General features: G+C 39.5%; 1 protein-coding gene across 2 annotated transcripts in view; it reads left to right on the forward strand.

Moving 5' to 3' along the window:
* The window catches only part of MPPED2 (metallophosphoesterase domain containing 2), a 107,958-nt gene that overhangs the window by 79,987 nt on the left and 13,398 nt on the right, over positions 1-14,573 (forward strand). The window lies entirely within an intron of this gene.

Here is a 14,573-nt window from a genome sequence, read left to right on the forward strand (position 1 = left end):
CATTATCATTAATGAAATATGTTTTACAATAACCCTGCAGTAAATGCCAATAGTCACCTAGAATTAAATTTTGATATAGTTTAAAGCAGCGGGCAAACTGCTCATTTCAGTGGGAAACGAAGTTTCGGTCCCTGTAAATGACTGTCAAATGTAGGAAGAGAAGACACAGGACCCTTGTTTCTCCCCAAGACAGACAGGGACTCTGTTTTGATATATTTTGCAGTCAAGCAGAAGTTACTTTATAAACCTTGCATTGTATGCCTGATATTCTCCAGCTAAAAATAAGACATTGTGCTTGTAGACGCTTTGGTAAACATATGTTTAAAGGTTAAATGGTAGATTATAAAACATAGAAAATGGCAAATTGTATTTACCTGTGTGCATACATAGGTCTTGTAAGAGAGCAGACTGACCTGGGTGGCTTTGGACAAGGAAGTTGATTGCAGTGGCCGTGCAATATTGATGCAGCAAAGAGAAGTGTCTGGGTTTTAACAGGACTGGGCTGACAGGTTGCAGTGATTTTCAGTCCTCTAGTGCCAAAGGAGGCTTTTTTGGCTGTGAAGTAGTATCTGATTTTGGTGCCATGTTATAAAGCATGGCACTTATTATAAATAAACCTACTGTAGTCATCATAATAACTATCAAATAATTATCTCTGATAGTTACCCTATGTGAACTGGTTTTCATAATTTAATATCTTTAAATATGCTAAAAAAGTATAGCTGTTTCCATGAATAGTGTGAGCAAAAGATCCTGATAATTAAGTCATTTTCTCTTTGGGAAGAATAGAATTACCATCTAAAATATTTATAGGAAATATCTCAATGACCATATAATGTATCAAGTTCAGTTTGAAATCACCATTTCCTATAGCTTGAGTTCAACAGAAGTTAAAATATCTTTGCATAACACGAGTAGAAGTTAAAAGTGTTATTAGTCTGTATTTTATCGTGAAGTTCTATTACCAAGGATAAAATTCCCAGGTGTACCAAACAGAGGGGGGGAAGGGTGGAGCAAAAAAGAAGCACCAGATTTCCAGAGAAACAAAGAATAAAGAAAATGTCTGATTAGTACAGTTTGGGATAGGAATGTAGGAAAGTTGAGAGGAAAACTAAGATAACCAGAAGTTTTGATACCGAACTAGCAAAATTGGCATAGTTCAACTGAGAGTCTGTTTGTTTTCAAAATCCACGTGGAAAGCACTCAGCTTTTTGAGTGCCTTCAGCATCTCCAGAAGGGCTGCATCGGCTCCATGGCAAACTCGCTGGATGCATTTGTAGGCCCTAGATAACTTTCTGCCTGTGGTCCTCTGAGTCTGGTCCAAAGCTTATCGAAGCCAATAGGATTTTTGCCACTTACCTCAATGGGTTTTAAATTATGTGCTTGATCCTGAAGTTCTTAGACAACAGATGAGAAAAATTTAAATACTGTACTTGGAATTCTGCCTGATTAAGGACTGCAGATGTACATTATGAAATACAACCCTATCTCCACCTTGATTCCACCTTTGTCATCTAAAGAGCTTAGAAAAATATACTGAAGTCTCCAGGCCTGTAAGAATTTGAAAATGGCTTTTGCTTTATGCTTGCAAAGAGTCCTTCACTGCAGCTGTAGTCTGAAAAGTTATGTAGGTGCTGTGTTTTCCACATTATAGATATTTTCCAATATTTCAGTGTCCTATTTTAAGAACTGTCTTTCATTGAGCAGGTATCGGTTCATTATAAAAATAAAAGATTAGGGATGAAAGCCAGCGCCTGCTGAAATCAGTAGCATTGGCTCCTCCAGTTCTGTAAAGCCAGGATTTAATTTCAAAAGTTAATCAGAAGACAAAAGCCTTCCTAATGAAAGGCATGGTCAATATAGATTCATGCTAGACGACTAGATAGATAGAGGACCCTTGTAATTCCAACTGCTTTTCAGCTATACTGTACTTGTTAGAGATGTAAACATAATTATTTGAAACCGTATGTGAAATTGTTCCAAATTTCTTAAAAACTGTTGAAACTTTCACTAAAAAAGAAAAAAAATTAATTCTAAAAAGAAACTGTTTTCAGTTTTTGCTTTTGTTTGTGATGCAGTCCAATAGTATTGCACTTTAGAAAGGCAGATGGGGAACGATAAGAGGAGGCATCTAATCCACACGCCACCTTTATAATAACCCTATTTATAATGTGAGCTGAAGATGGAGGGCTTTTTAAGGTAAATTGTGTAGACTTGAAAGCATCAATGCTGAATATTTTATGTGAAGCTTGTCAAAGGCCCTTACTAAAATAGCTTAAAAGCAGTATCGCAGTTGCCTTCTTACAAGCATTACACACTTTCAAAGGAGAAACATGCTGAAGGGTTTTCAATATTGCCAGAAGTTGGTATATATATATTTTTTAGGTGTCAGATTTTATATGCTGTATATATACATGCATGCTCATGTGAACAAACACCTTTCTCACCACATTTTTCAGCAGCTTTATTTTATATAATGTATGATGTTCCTTAAGGTATAGTAAATTTTTTGTTGTTGTTTTTGGGGGTTGGAGGTTTGATTTATTATTTTTTTTTATTTAAAAGCTGAGAGTTGAAGCTAAGCAAGAGTTCCTCAGCTCCCTTTTTAGTTAAAGGGGATAGAAGGCAGCACCTGCCATCTATCCCAGCTACTTTAAACATCATCCTGTGGACAAGTTGAATTAACTTTTGCAAGGGCTTGTCTCTCTCCCCATTGCTATAAAGGAGCCCAGCAAATTAGCTTGTACCAAACATTTGACTTTTGAATGGCTAAATTTAGCTGACAAGGACTCTTAGTATTAATAGACTTGCATTCACTGTACCTGATAATAACAAGTCATATTTGTTCCTGATGCATTCTAAGAAATAAAGCTACAGCAGGGATAGACTTACTTCAGTAAGGATATCGTGACAGTGATTTAGACACCGAAAAACATTAAGCATTGTGGAAAACTTATTCCTGATGACAGCCAGCAATACCTTGTATTTTAAATGCTTTGCTAATTCATCTGCCTGAATGCAAGTTGCAGTTAAGCAATTAGACGTTGAAACAGAAAGTTAAATACTGCTTTGCCTTTTAAAAACCGGTATTTACAGGCAGAAGTTGAACTGCTCTAACACTTGATGAGCAAAGCTTCATAAGGACTTGTATGGTTTGATATGCAAGTATGTCACACTACTTTAACATGCCAAATCATGCTCATTTTCTATGCATTTTTTACTTTATTGTAGTGGCATAGCATATAATAGAGCATATCTTGTTTATATATATGAAAAAAAATACAGAATATATTGTGTGCATGCATGCATAGACTTACTGGCCTTGCCTGTAGGGAATGTTGAGGCTATTCCTCTAGTTTGTTGTTTATTTAATACATGTCTCCTAACTTTCTGAGGAAATTTTTTAACCACTCGGGTATTGAATAAACTGAAGTCAACAAACCCAGCCTTCTGCTTCCCTTCCCCCTTCTTTCTCCCAGCTGTAGCAAAGGAATGGTAAATGAAGGAGATGGCTTGGGCTATGGGTCTCCTGGGGGCAGGTAATCTTCTGCATCCCTGGAAGAGGAAGGTTTCAGATGCATCCCGCTATTAAGCTGTGAAAATACATCCCCAAAATACGGTATGACTCACTCTTAACATCTCAGTCATGGAAGATGCTGATCATTTGGGGCCCCTGTTGTACACATAGATTTACATCTTTAGGGGAATCTAGCCAAAATGTGGTGCAGAACCCTATTTTTGCACTACCTCTACTACTAATCAAAAGTTCGTTTCCTAATGCTTATAAGAGAGACCATGATGACCTCTGGGTTTTTGGTGGTTTTTTTTTTTTTTTTTTACTCAGAAGGTATTGTGATAGTCAAAATGATTTCTTGTGAGGATAAAGGCAGGTGAAGGCTGAATAACAGCTTGTATCAGAGAATGGATGGCAGCGGGGCCTTATAAAGAGGGTAGAATGTGAAGTTTTAAAGTGGATGTTGCTAATAGAAATGCACCTTTTCATATCTTCTGCGCTCTCAGAAGCAAAGCAATATCAAAGAGCAGAACAGTGAGAGATGACTTATTGAAAAATAAATCATGGGTGAAATTTTGAAAATTGACTTCAATGAGACTAGCACTTCGCACACATTGATACGGGTGCTGGATGTTTCCAGGTGGAGGTTGCTGCATACAAATGCTCGCTGCTCCTTTTTTAGCATTGCTCAGAAAGAGTCATTGCAAGTCTTCCTGTCTCATCGAGCTGAGGTAAACAGGAGTGTTATTCAGAGTGAGCAGTTACTCAAGTGGAAGAGAGAGAGTAAGCAATATTTAGGTGTTAATTGGTATATAATACATATATAGACCCATCTATTTTTCTTCTAGTGGTTACCAGCTCTATGACATGAGCAAGCCTAAATGAATAAGTTGCCTTTTAAAGGCAGAAGGTACTATTTCCTTACAGCAAGAAAAAGAGCTTTGGAAGAGAGATACCCAAGTTCAGAGTTTGATCTTGAAGTAGTCTTTAGAAGAGTTCATTGTAGTTAATAGAAATACTCACATAAGGTAATGATAAATGTTGCCATTTATTATCACATGGGTCTTCTCCCCACTGTCACTGAAAGGAAATCTTTGCAGATTTTTTGAAATCCCAGTGAGCAGGAGGCATCGTCTCTTAAGCAAAAGTTTTCTGAAGGATGTTTTCTTTATCTTTTTATCAATACTGTTCAAGCCTCATTCTATTAATCCACATAAAATATGTATTATAGCCACATGGCTCAATCTTCTGTATTGCAGGGGTTTTATTGCTGTCAGTCGCTCTCTAACGTTAGCGGGAGAACCTGTGGTAGTAAAGTAAAAAATACTTGCAAGATTTGGCCCTTGGTGTTTTCTAATAATGTATGTATGCATATACATACGTACATAGATGTATACAAACTTTTCTTAACCTGTGCTCTATATTTCAGCCTGTGTGAAGTCACATTGTGGAGCTTACCCCTGTTACCATTATTAATACCTGGGAGTGGACTAGGAGCTAGGGGGAAAAGTAAATTTTCACATTTGCCAGGCATGGTTCGTTGGAGAAACTAGCTCCGTTGCTTTCTTGTGCCTTTGCTCATCTGTCATCGTGGCAATACATAGTGACATTTCAAACTGCTAGCATGGAAATAAGATAAAAAGTGTTTGGGACAACTGGGAAATTTCATTTAGACAGAATGTCAGACCCTAGTCTCCAGTGAAAATACTGTAGGTTTACCATGTCCAGCTTTGCGATATCATTTGATGTGAAATTAAATCAGAGGCCAGCCATGAGCAGGAAAGCAGTTGAGCCTGTTCAGTTTTAGTTTGTCGTACAATTCTGGTACTCCTGATCTTTGTTCCTTGCAAGAGTAAGTTACGATGGCTAACTGTTTATAAACGTGTTTTGAAAGCATGATTCCCACAGAAATGTCTTTTAATTCCTTGCGTTACCTTGAAAAGTTTGTGAAGTCTCTAAAAACTTTCTTCTGGCCCTCATTGTTCTTGTGGATTGAGTTCATGCTGGCTAACAGTTATTTTGCTTTGCACAGTAACCTAACACTGATATTCCAGGACAAATAGGCACCAGCGTGGCTCCTGAATGGGTGAGTTACATGTATTCATAAGCTATTCCATTCATTTCTCTGACATGGAAAAAAGGGTAGGGCTGCTTTCATCCTGCTGCCAACCCTTTTATCGCTAAAGAATCAAATTTCAGGAAACCTTTCTGCCTAGGTCAAAATTTCAAAGGGATCCTGTAATATTTAAAAAGTTTAGCATCTTAATTCTCATCATTTTAAGGGGACACTTTCTTTTTCTGCTGAGAAGACAAAACAAAGCAGCCCCCCAAAACAAAACAGAAACCAGTGAAAAAAAACTAAAGCCAACCGCAGGTTTGGAGATGTGGGGGTTAGTAAAAATGTGTTTAGTGTTAGTTCACTTCCTACTATTCAGGACAGTGCATTGTTAAAACTGATGCAGTGTTTATACACATTGTGGTTATGGCTATAGTCGGGGCTATTGTTGAAGGATGTTATACAGACGTTTATCATAGTATGTCAGTAAACCCATTGTAAAAATGTCCTAGTAGTTAAATGAGGCTTAGATTTAATGAGGCTGTAAGAAAGGACCATTTTTTTTTTTTTATCATACTGTAAATAAGGTTCCTATAGCAATGTCATTGGGATTAACGTGCAGATTTTCTTTTGTTTCAGAATAAGAGCAGTATCTCCGTGAAGTTAAGCAAGCAGTTTAAAGAATACACTTTTACAAAGCCTTTGAAGAAATAGTTGCTTGGTCATACTCTGATTACACAATGATAGTAAATGAAGGTGTGACATTATAAAAAATCCAAGCCCCTCCCGTAAACTAGTAGTACAATCTAGGTAATAAAGTCCTAACACTAATAAAATACTCTGTTAATGGCTAAGTAATACATTGTCCATGGCATAGAAACCCTCTTCAAGACTTTTGAAAAAGAGACTCACTTAATGCAGTTCCAAATTTTTGTGCTGCTTCATATGCTGAACTGACTTTAATACATGTTTTTAACACTGCTGCCACTAAGAAATGTAAAAATGAGGCTCGTAACCATTATTAAGATTTTACCCACCAACATTTATTTTTCTTGTAGCTGTGAAAACAGCCATTTAAAGCTCCAGAAGGTAGTCATTTGGACCACATTTTAGCTTTCTGCATTTATTTTCAATCTGACATATTTTCTGTGAAGTATAGGGGGTGTGCCTTATATTGTTTCAATTCGGAAGTATGAAACTATAAGGGGCAATAAATAGAATTTTAACCATTCAAAAGGACATTGTCAACAGCAGAAGATTAGAAGGGAGGATTGTCTTAATTATTCTTCATATGTTTCTTTTACGATTGTTTTTGTTAAAGCTGTGGTTCGATGGTAAAGCTTTAAGTGAGTTTTGCCATCAGAGAAGCAGTTCCTGCCCTGAATAACCAGTCCTGAGCCCAGTGGTATCGTTTTCCAGTCCCGTATTTGTGCTGTTGAAGATTTGAACGCTGTAAAACCAAAGAACTGAAAAAGATCTTCCAATTTGTTTTTAAACATGGGTGGTGTCAGTGACCCCATCTCGGTGTCAGTGACCCCATCTCAGTCTCACCAGTACCACCAGAAGGGAGCGGTGCCTGTGGCATGGAGCAGCAGGGAAGGCTCGGGAGAGAGGCAGGAGGTTTTCCAAGTTGTTTTGCTGCCCAAGAAAAATATCTTACTGCAAGCATGTCTTTCTAGTCTTTGTAGATTGAATTGTGCTATCCTGCTCGTGAGGGACAGCTGTCCACAGTGCAGAAGGCAGGGCAACCCTGGGCTCCTGCCTCTCCGGCAGCCTGCTGCGAGCCCCAGGATGGAGTGTGGCTGCCTGGGAGGCTGACTCACCCAAGTGAGAGGCACAGAACTCGGTTCTGCATCATTTGATTCCAATTTTAGTATTGCTGTCTTTAAGAGGAAGATCCAGACAATGGAGTGTTCTCAGGGAAGAAAAAAAAAAAAAAGATCATTCAGGATGAGGATATTTGGATCCTTGGCAGCAGCCATAACCACAACAGCTTTTCTCTTCCACCGAGAAAGATTTCAACTTAGCCAGGGACTTGTGTGCCCCGTCAGTGTCCGAGGTTCCCCTTTGGCAGCGCGTTTCCTTTCAGCTGCTACATTCTTTGCTTAAATTTTTCCAGGGGTATTGCTAGGGATGTCATTCTGAGTGCTTTATCCTACAAGAGTAGATTCCTGCAGTTCTCTATTTAGAAGGCTATTTAATGTTAGCTCTCTATTCATTTGGAAATAATGGTGTTGGGGAAAAAAATTAATTAAAATGGCTTCAGAAAGTAGTTAATTATAAAGCCTACCATGGCCTGAAGTATAAAATACATTGCAGACTGAGAAATCATGTAGGGGTGCATTACTAAAATAATTAATTTAAAATTTTACATATATCACCCACACAGCAAATGCCGTGGCTGCTGCTAAAATGAGTCCAATGCCCTTCAAAAACTGTGAGCATCTCTTGTATCTCCCACTCACTCCCTTTTAGATATGCTTGTTTTCTTCTTTACTATGGGCATGCACTTTGTGTTAAGAACATCAGTTTTGTGGAAAGGCTTTGGGTAAGAAATGAAACCTTCACTGCATTTATTTTAGCATTCTCACTGTGTTTCGTGGGGCCAGGCTTTAACTCATTGAGTGCCCGCTCTAACAGAGGCAAGAGGTGCCCAGACCTGACTGCAACCTGTGCCATGCTTCCTTCATCTGGCATCAGCCTCTGCGTTGATCTGGATCAGTTTGTGCCGGCTGTTAAACTAGTCTTACATCATTTACAGTCCTGCCAGCTCTCTCGAGGAGTAACAGAGACGTAGGGCCGCACCGGTGTGCTGGCCTTACACCACCATGGGATCCCATCAAGGCAATCCTTTAAGTTCACCACTGTTGTACCAAACGTAGGGCTTTTCTCTGCTATTTGCCTGTATGTGCCATACAGGAATTAAATATGGCAAAGCCTGACCTTTAAGTGCAGGAAAATAGCTGGTGGGTTTTGGTATTTGGGGGGTGGGGGTGGTGGTTTGGGGTTTTTTTGCTTTACTTTTGAAGAAACAAGAACGTGTCCTGTGCAGGTGCTGGGTTTGTGATCCCATCCAAACCATGCCTGCTCTCCGGTAGCTATCTATCAACACGCTGCGATTCTTGCCTCTCGTCAGTCTAATTTCTAGTTGGTGCAGGTTCTTGACATTCGGCGCTTTATCAAACATAGGCTGCTTGGCACCTATTACCACTGATCTCGGCATTGCTAATAAACAGCAACATCAAGGCCATATTTTCTGGTTCCTGTCAGACCACTGCTTTCCTGGGTGAAATAAAAGTCCTATTAACATGCTCCTCCTCATTGGCTCTGACAGTTTGATTAATTAGGCCCCCTCTTTAGATGACCTCTGCACTGACACGACAAGGAGGTGAATATAAAATGAATCGTTTGCCCACATAATGGCCTACTGCAAGTTTCAGATTTTTATCAGATCAGACTGAAGTCCGGGGCCTGTGTTAAAACCTCCAGTGTACAGCAATATACAGCTGTGGGTTATGAACCACAGGCTTTACAACGTGGTTAAAGAATTAAAACCAAACCGATCCATGCCATTCTGATATATTGACTTCTCCTCGAAGAATTAATCTTTCCTTTACTCTCTTGACCATACAATACAAATCTAATTCGTTTACATTATCAAATAAAATGACCTTTTGTTTTCAACAGATTTTTTTATTGCCAGAAAATACAGTATGTTAACTCTGTGGTTATTCAGCCTCCCATAAAATACTAATGTAAAGCCATTATTCTAGTGCGACTCTATTTAAATGTCAGTCTGCCTTTCTATTACAAACCGCTAGTTCATAGGCTTGTAACTCATCAGTAAAAAATTTACTTCGGGTGAGAATTTGGAATATGAGCTCACAACTTTTCTTCAAAAGTGTATTTTTTAAAAATGTGAGTGTATATGATGCCAAGGGATGAATACGTAATTGTGAACCTCTAGCACGGCATTCGTAGCACCAGAAGTGCCTGCTCGTGCCAGCGCGTTGCCCTGACAGCGCGCCCGACGGGACGGTTGGTCCGCCGGCTGCGCGGGGGTTTTTGCACTACATCGCAATCCAAGTAGGAGGCAACTCGGGCTTTTCATAAAAACTGGAGTTTTGACTGGCAGTCAATGAGAAAGACATCTTCCCTACCTCTTTTTTGCTGTTTCTTGCTTGCACTTAATTACATTCCATTAGCACTCTGTTGAGGGGGATTAGGTGTTGGATGTTGCTCTGGAGAGATGCGGGGGTCAAAATCCTCTCATCATCCAGGTGAGAACTGGACAGAGCATGAATAGCATTTAGCATTTAGTTGATCAAGTACATCAACTACTGAGGTAAAAATTTTACCATGTTGGTTTCTAACTAAAGTTTTCATGTTAGTTTGGGTGTATTTTGTTTTTTTTTTTTACCAGAAGAGTCAAATGATCTCTCATTCAGTCTGTGGTAATCTGCATCTACCAGAAACCTCTTTGAAGGGATGACATGAAGGTGGATGAGCCTAAAATTAAATGTTGTGTAAACTGACCTGCATGTAATCTGAGCTCCTTGTTTAATGATCTTGAAGCCAACAAAAGCAAGTGACCCATGCTTAAACAGATCCTTTTCAATTAAAATAATGCTCCTTTTACCTCTGTGATGCCGAATGCTCTCTGCAGTCTTTTCAGCAGCTCCTGCTTCTTTTATGACCCTCATATGTGTTTTTTTTACCTCAGTGTCTCCTGTCATTTTTTTTCTTTGTGTTCATCTGTTGATCAAGTAACTGCATTACTTTAATTGATTTGCTAAATTGGCTCATACATAAGACAGCTCCTCCAGGTAATAACCTGAAAATGTTAGCTTCTATTACTGGGGTCATGCTTGAGTGCTACAGCAGTTGGAGTTTTCACTGGTTTGGGAGTGCATTGTGCCATTTCTTCAAGTTATTTGTTGGACTCCTTCTCACAGGCAGAGCAACAGGACATAAATGTATTTTTATACATATATATGTACACGCAAACATTGTATGCATGTAATATCGGGTATAGGATTTTTGTACGTGTGAACTTTGTTTGCATACAAGTCTCCTGAGGTTGCCTGAGCCGAGAAGGAGGTGTGATAGGCGTGTGGAGATCCATAATCGCCCCTTTCCCCAGATGACTTTTTTTTTTAAGCTTCTGGGTTGTCAGAATTTGACAAATTAAGTAGCAATGGTTTGGGATAAAGATTGGACAGGAGTTGCTAACTTTCCCTTCCTGCAGACTCTGAAGTGGGATCACAGTTTTCAGTAAAGGTAAAATTTTGAGTAGGCCAGATGTTAAATTTCTTCACAAAGCAAAAGCTGTAATAAGTGGGAAAAAATGAAGCAAATCTGCCTATCTTTTAAATAAATGGTATTTCCTAAAACTTGCAATTAAACAATAAACCAGTATTATTGCTTAAAGTCCAGCCATGATATTTTGTACTGTACCTAAATGCCAAATAAGCATGTGTTGTGACACTGGAAACTCTTTGATTATTTTGGCTGTTCTCATCTGGTTAGCGAGGGTAGGCGACTTGACATCCAGCTTCAAGAATAAGCTGAAACGGAAGGCAGCACAGACTTCAAACAAACAAGAAATGCTGAGAGCATCCTGTGGCCTAATTATAACTAACTGTTTCCATTCTTTTCTGTACATTTTTAGACGATTATGTTACAAGTTCCTACAATTAAATATCATGGGCTATGTGCACGTGGAAGACTAATACATGTGAACCTTGTTTGGTTTTCCTAGCAGTCATTCTGGAAAGTTTCAGTTTCTTCTTGAAGAATGCTAAGCAGCATTTTGAGCAAAACATAAATAAAAATAATGGTGGTATTTATAGGTAAACAGCACCATCTGGCAATAAGCAATCTCGGTGTCTGATTTTAAATTATTGGAGTAGATAAGAATAATTAACTTATTGTTAAAGACTAATAGTGAAAATCATGGCGGGCCTACCATCTGACTGACTTCAAGCAATTCAATTAGGAATATATTTTGCTAAATTTATTCTTAGGGTAATCAACCTAGTTCTACACAGTACCTCTATAAACAGTGATCTATCTAGACGCTTCTGAGGCTAAATTAATTATTACTTGTACTGCAGAAGAGTTTTTGAAAGCCTTCGAGTTCCTGTGATTGTGATGCAGGCTTGTGCTTAGTGGGGTTTTTGGGTTGTTTTTTACTTTTCAGAAACCAAAACCTGTTTTGTTAACTCTGGAAATTAGATCAGGAAAAGCAAGGGCAGCCCAGACATCTGGAACACAAGGGCACAAAGACCAGCATCTTTTCTTCTTGATTCTATGTGCTAGAGCATGGAAGTGTGTTATGCAGAAAGCTCTAAAGCAGTGCAAAAACAAGGCCTAAATTAAGCTCTGACTTAAGCCCACTGTTTGTCAGACTTTATAGCTCAGCTTAATTTCGAGTCCTTTTTAGTAACGATGGTTCTACTGTGAGAGTCTGAGTACTGGTGATGGGTTTCATGCCGGCGGTGGCTCAAAGCGCAGGTGTGGTACCTAGTAGGTATTCCTGTAAGCGTGAAACAGCAAGTCTCTGTTTTCAGAGGATGATCTTCAGAGAACATCAGAGTGAGAAAAGTTACCTTCTTTCAGGTAGACCAGCTATTGCTTTTTCCTCCATCGTCTGTGGCTGGGGTTTGTGCCATGGCTTATAGAAGTAGTGACATCATCTAGTGTTCTCTTTCATTTGTTAGTCAGGATTCAAATAGAGTCTGCAAGACCTGGAGCTGGTACAAGGACTGATGGTGGGTGTTTGGGGGGGCTGTGGCTGCTCTGGGCAGCAATGAACTGGTATGTTGGCTCGGCGGCTCTTGGGGAGTCTCCAGCAAAAATTTAATCCTCAGGGGGAAGACTCACCTTTTGTGCTGCTGTCATTAAGTTACATATATTAAGAGCAGTATGGGGTGCACATGTAAAGTTACGTAAAGGTGCTGAAACACTACATAAAAGCGTGTACCTGGAATTCCTCTGGTTTGTGGCTTCGGCATTTTTTAATGAGTAAGCAATCATGTTGTTCTCTGACCAGCACAGCCTTTTGGAGGAACTACTAAGACTCTTTGGCGATGCTAAAAATTCTGTTTTAAGTAGCATTCAAAAACATGAAGAGAAACTTTTAAGGGGTGTTTCTTAGGAGCAAGAACCAAATTCACCAATCAGGCAGGCATGACTTCTTTCCAGTGTTTTATTTGTTGTATTCAGTTATATCTGGCAACAGTTGTTCCACAATTCACTGAAATGTAGCTTGTTTGTTTCAAAGGCTGCCATCTTTCAGTTAGTATTTTCCAAATGCTACTTTTATAAATATATAAAGTATTCAACAGAAGCTACTGGATGTAATTACACCTGTACAGATTTTGCTTTTTTTATATGTTGAACACCCACACACACTACCCTGGTGGATGGAAAACATGCACCATAAGTGTGTGTTGGGGGAGCAGCCTTTGCTTCCCTTTTGCTTTTGCTCTACTTTAATTTGTGTTGTCATTGCAGAAACAGGGTACTAGCAGAACCTTCTTCCAGATCTACCTGGGGTGGAAGCTTTGTCAGTTTGCATTTCCTGCCTGGGTAATAAGAGGGATGTAGAAAATTAAGATGTAATACAACTAGCGTATTACGAGCCTGTTTACTGGAAGAAGCTAAGCATCCAAGCATCCTTCTACAACATGCACAGTTGTTAAGCAAAACTGAATCAAAATTTCAGCCAGCTGCTTTTTCCCTTTTGTTTCCTTTTTTTTCCTGCTGGCCTGTCCTTCCAAATGGACATTTCATTTATGTTGTGGTGAGCTTCAGGACCAGAGAGCTCCTTCCTCTAGATAGATACTCCATGATTCTCTGTGTTTCTACAAAGACCACAAAATTCTACCATAACAATTTGAAGAGCTCAAGCTCTTTTCAATCCTGCAGCATCCTTTGACATTTCCAAGGGTGGATGCAGAGGGATGCATTATGGGAATGAGGGGGAGAATGTACCCGCTCTGAAACAAGGAGCAGTTCTGCAAATCAGTCCTGCATGGTGCTTCATAGGCCTGAGCTGCTGCCACACTGCTCCCATCACCACGCGGGGAAATGCAGTGTACTTAAGGTATGGGCCCAGCTGAGGCTGGTGCTAGCTTAGGCCAGGTCTATCCTTCAAGCCATCCTCAACTGTATGCAGCACAGAAACATGCAAGGTCTGGAATTTGCTTCTATTAGTAAGCCTTTGTAATGCTGTTCTTTTAAAAAATAGAGTGAAATTAGCCCTTGGGTCAAGTTTGAATTATTTTCTTTTTTGGGGGGATATTAAAATATCTCCCAGATCTCATTAAGTAAAGCCCTAAATAAAATAATTGCAATACAGTTAGGGATTGGAAAACCTCCGAAGATTTGGAGGAAATTTCCTCTTTGATGAGCAATTCAGATACTTAAGCAAAGGTTGCCTGAGTCATAAACTTTAAAAATTCCTCTACTCCATTCCTCTCTTTTCCAGTATCCACTGGCTTCCTGGTGTCATCCCCTCCTCTGCTTCAGTGTATATTCTTTCCCCATCCTCTGTGTCCAGCAGTCCTCCATGTCTTGTGATCCTCCATGATATTTGCTGGCATTTTAATCTCCTGCCTGTCTGCTTTCTGGCATCAAGTTTCTTACACCTTGGCATGTTTTTATGTGTTTCTTTACACAACTTCCTTCTGTTTTCTGGTTTTTTTTTCAATCCATCTTGCTGAGAGAGGACGAGTTGTGGTCTTAAATACTCTCTGTGGTGCTGTGGTTAACACAAAACATGTGAACTGAGCAGATGTTCTGTGTTCCTCTTCCAAAATGCATCACTAACCATTCAAGACACAGGATAGAAGATGACAGCGATTGGTATGGGCCATCAGAGAATCCAGACATGGAAGGGTATCTCTCGCAGAGTTAGTAGGCTTTAAATTTGGGAACCAGAGCTCAGTTACCCATCAATAAAAGTTGGGGCAGCCTGGAGGCAGCAATGGCAGAGAT

Source organism: Balearica regulorum, chromosome 5, assembly GCF_011004875.1.
Source record: "Balearica regulorum gibbericeps isolate bBalReg1 chromosome 5, bBalReg1.pri, whole genome shotgun sequence".
Taxonomy (NCBI): domain Eukaryota; kingdom Metazoa; phylum Chordata; class Aves; order Gruiformes; family Gruidae; genus Balearica; species Balearica regulorum.